The following is a 4,539-nucleotide window of genomic DNA, read 5'->3' on the forward strand; positions in this document are numbered from 1 at the left end:
AGGAAATGCCATGTGACATGCTTTTATTATTTTATTGTTTCTTTATAAAAAGGCATAAAAATCAGCCCATTTGTAAAGCCTGACCTTAGAAAATGCTTGTCATGACATACATGTGATGATAGCATGATTGCATGCTAGGAGAGTCCCGAAAAATTTACAAAAGTAGGTATTGTACCTAGAGGTATAACAAATTTGATTTAAGCCTCGAACTAGATCAAATAGGAATTTTAAGGTGAGATTAAGAGCTTCACAGTCCATGGATGACTCAAAATGGCAATTTGGAGTTTGAGGATCAATTTGGAATCAAATCGAAATTTTCACTATCTAGGGGTAAAATGGTCATTTGCCACCTAGGGACAAATGGGAATTTTTAAAAAAGATATTTTTACCCCATTTGACTTATTGGAGTATGATTTGAGTATAGGAGTATGATTTGAGATTGAAAAGTGAAAAAAATTGTGATCCCAGTATTTTTCTAAGCATAAGGGTAATATGGTAATTTTGCCATTCCAAGGGAAAAATTGTAATTTTACACACCCGACACTTGTCCAGCACATGAATTTTACCCAATTTTATCATGCATAATTGAAGGGATTTATATGGTGGAAAGAGAAAGCTTAATAGTTAAGAAATAAAAATGGGCCAATGAAATGGTGACACGTGGCATGTTAATATCCATTTATTTTTTTTAGCTTTAAAATCAGCAAAAATCAGCCTATTTTCTTCATTATGGCCGGCCAAAGCATGAAGTGAAGAAGAACAAAGAAAGAACAAAACCTAGGTGAGAAAATTGAAAAAAAAAAGTGTGGGATTTCAAGGAATTAAGCTAATAAAGGTAAAATTTCTTGATTTTAACTTGTGATTTACACTACCCATGCTTTCTTTTTCACTTTCTATGGTTAGATTTCATGTTTTCATGGTAAATTCATGGTTGGTTGGAATGGGTATGGAGAGAGAAAGAAGTTGGATTGATTTGATTCTAAGTTATGTTAGTGTTTTTGGTTAGTTTATCATGTCTAGAAACAAATCAACAAGAAAAATTCATTTTTCTCCCATTACCCATCATTGGCCGAATTTTCTAGGGAGGATATTGAGGCTGAAATTGATGATATTTCATGATATTTTGGTGGTATTTAATGATTGGTGAGGCTAGAAATTTAATGAAAAATTTTGGCATGAAAATCTGAATTTTTACCTAATGTATAGACATGTGCGATTTATGGTTCGGACTGATAAATTGAATCATATTCACAGTCATTGAGGTATTTTAAGTATAATTGGAGTGTGGACAGTGAAAGAAATCGATTTGGAGTTAAATTGGAAGCTTTAGCCAATTACACCGAAAATAGTGCGAATTAGGTCGAATATTGTATTTAAACGGCTATTCGGACATTTTTGCATTCCATATCATGCATTAGTAGTCTAAATTAGTTTAATTTCGATTTAGTACCAATGTAGTAAGTTTCTCGATTTTGTACTATGTCTAGGTGGTGAATCCTCCGATAAAGGCAAGGAAATTGTATCTGAGGATCGGTAGTCAGAGTACTCTAGAAATTCGACTCCCGAAATAGTGAGTAACCTTATCATCATTTTAATTATCTAAAGTATGTTTTAACTCGATTTGGTGAAATTTTATGAAAATGAGTTAAATGACAAATTTTAGGTTTTATAAACAAAAATGTGTTTAAATGAAAATACTTTATAAATTGTCTTGAAACGAAATAACGATTTTGAAAATAGAGTAATTGGAGACCACTGGTATGTTGTAAATTTATGATTGGAAATTGATGGTTTATGTTATATTGTTATTGTGTTGGCATGACTGGTTGGGCTGTGTTTTATGAATTGTATGAATTATTTTATTTTACCCTTGTAGGTTGGGTAGTATTATATTAGCCCTATCATGCTGTTAAAATTTTATTATATGGTGGGTTTAGCTTGCTGCAGTAGGTAGATTTTGTGAACCAGCCTATTAGAGGGGCACGAAATTCGGATATAAATATGTACCTCGGTCGAAGAGGCGCGTAGGGTATCTCCTGAGGTATGGACAGAGTTCACGTCACGCCGAACCACCTCGTGATGATGAACTCCACTAATGCCAAGGAATGGTTGTGTTTTTCAAACTAAAAATATGTTTACGTGTATACGAACTTTTTAATAGCCTTGACGGACTCGGTTAGATGCCTCGACCAAGGTATCCCCGAGAATGATTTTGGCAGGAGCCAAGCTTTTAAGATACTCATAAGCCATGTTGAATATTTAAATGAAATGAATATTTATGTTATGAAATACATATTGAGATGAAATATTTTAATTGTCTCCTTTTACTTGACTTTAGATATTTCAGATGATGTTTGTTTACTCACTAGGATTATAAAATCTCACCACTCTCCTTTCCACCCATTTCAGGTTCAGATTAGGTTGTAGATAGCTGAGTTCATCGAGGACTACCCTTGGATTTGCATTCCTTCAAATTGTAAGTTCACAGTCCTCTTTACTTTTGCTTATTCAGGGGCCCACTGGTCATTGTAAATTAAATTAAATACTTTGGTTTATTGCATTATAGTATGTATGAATTTACTTTGCTTTTATGCTACAAAACTTATCTACGTATAACTCTAGAAATATTGTTTAATAAGAAAATAGAATATTTCACTTAATATTTATTTTATTTTCTTATTATATGCAAATAATCATAATTTCGTTTTAAACGAATGTTTTAGACATCTAAATTTATTTTTTATTTTGAAATATGTGTTCTGCACTTATATACTACATTATTGGCTGGTTTCAAAATTTGAGAAAAAATTACCAAAATGCCCCTGTGAGGAAAATTTTATTTTTCTATTGTTTTGAATTGGAAATAGTTTATAATCTCTCAAAACATGATTTTAGCAACTAATACTCACGGGGGAAGCGAGAAAAACTGATGTTAAGTCTTGCGAGGTTTCGATTGATATTTCGGGTAATGAATGTCTATCGAGACATCGCGACGGTTGTCACGGGCTCGATGGGAGTTCCGGGTCGTGACACCATCTCTCCAATAGTGATCAGCCAAACCAGAAGAGAAGAGAAGAGAAACCAAGGAAAAACAAACCCTAGGTGGGAAAAATCAAAGAGAAAGTGTTGGAATTCAAGGATTTGATCAAGCAAAGGTAAAATTTCTTTGATTTTGCTAGTGATTTACCTTACCCATGCATTTTCCCTTAATTTTCATGGTTAAATTACATGTTTTCATGATGAATTCATGGCTGGTTGGAATGGGTATGGAGAAAGAATGATGTTAGATTGATTTGATTCTAAGTTATGTTAGTGTTTTTAGTTAGTTAAGCATGTTTAGAAACAAAACAACAAGAAAAGAATCCATTTTCCCCATGAACCTTCAATGGCCGAACCCTATGTGAAGTGTAGAAGTAATGAATTGATTTTGTGATCAAGTGAATTGGTTGAAAAATTGATGAAATGATTATTTATGGTGAGAAAATGGAATGGGAAAATTTTTAGTGATAATGCACCACAATGGCCGAAATTTTCAAGAAGAATTGTAAGGGTTGTTAGGCTGAATTTTAGATTATTGGAATTGTATTTAGTGAATTGAAATATTAGAAATGAAATGGAGCAATTTGGAGCCAAATCGGACACAATTGTCATTTAATCGGGGTAATAGGCCGAATTAGATCAGCACCGCATTCAAGCGGTAGTCGGATAAGTTGCATATCATATCATGCATATACACTGAGCCTGAATTGATTTTATAATGGTCAAGCATTGATGTGGTGAATTATGTATTGTACATTGTGGATAGGTGGTGAGTAAATTACACTGGTAAAAGTACAGAGATTGTGCTTAGAGACTGGGATTAAGAGTACATCGACTCCTAGAACTGTGAGTAAACTTATTATCGTCTTAATTATCTAGAGTAGTTTTATACAATTATGTGATTTTATGAAATTTCGGATGTAAAGACATTTAACAGTCTTGACGGACTCGGCTGGGATAACCCTCGATCAAGGTATCCCTGATAACTGAGTATGAGAATGATTTTTTTTGCACGAGCCAAGCTTTTCAGGAAATCATAAGCCTAGTTGTTTATTTGGTTGAAATGAGTTGAAAGGTAATAAAATTAAAATATGATGACTTATTTTAATTCGTCTCCATTTACTCGCCTTTAGATAGTTTATATGGTGTCTGTTTACTCACTGAGATTTTATAATCTCACCAACCTCATTTCCTCACATTTCAGGCTCAGGGAATTCCATAGTTAGCTGACTTTGACAAGGACCTTCATTTGGACTTGAATCGGCAAAAGCTGTAGGTTTTCAGCTTTCGATGCATTTTGGTTAGATGTGGGCCCACGTGTCACTGTAAAAGTAATTTTATGCTTTGGTTATTTGCTTTATAGTATATATGAATATAATTAACTTTTACGCTATAAGAATTATTTACCAATAGCTTTATAAAAATTATTTTACTAGAAAATAATTTATTTTATTGAATATTTTTATTATATTCAAATGGTCAAATTTTCACTTCAAATGA

At 32.9% G+C, this 4,539-nt stretch overlaps 1 long non-coding RNA gene across 1 annotated transcript; it reads left to right on the top strand.

Moving 5' to 3' along the window:
* On the top strand, positions 797-2,504 carry LOC108663349. Its single transcript, XR_001929316.1, has 3 exons — positions 797-835; positions 1,488-1,570; positions 2,410-2,504. It is a non-coding gene; the product is annotated as an uncharacterized LOC108663349 (long non-coding RNA).

Source organism: Theobroma cacao, chromosome 9, assembly GCF_000208745.1.
Source record: "Theobroma cacao cultivar B97-61/B2 chromosome 9, Criollo_cocoa_genome_V2, whole genome shotgun sequence".
NCBI classification, from domain to species: domain Eukaryota; kingdom Viridiplantae; phylum Streptophyta; class Magnoliopsida; order Malvales; family Malvaceae; genus Theobroma; species Theobroma cacao.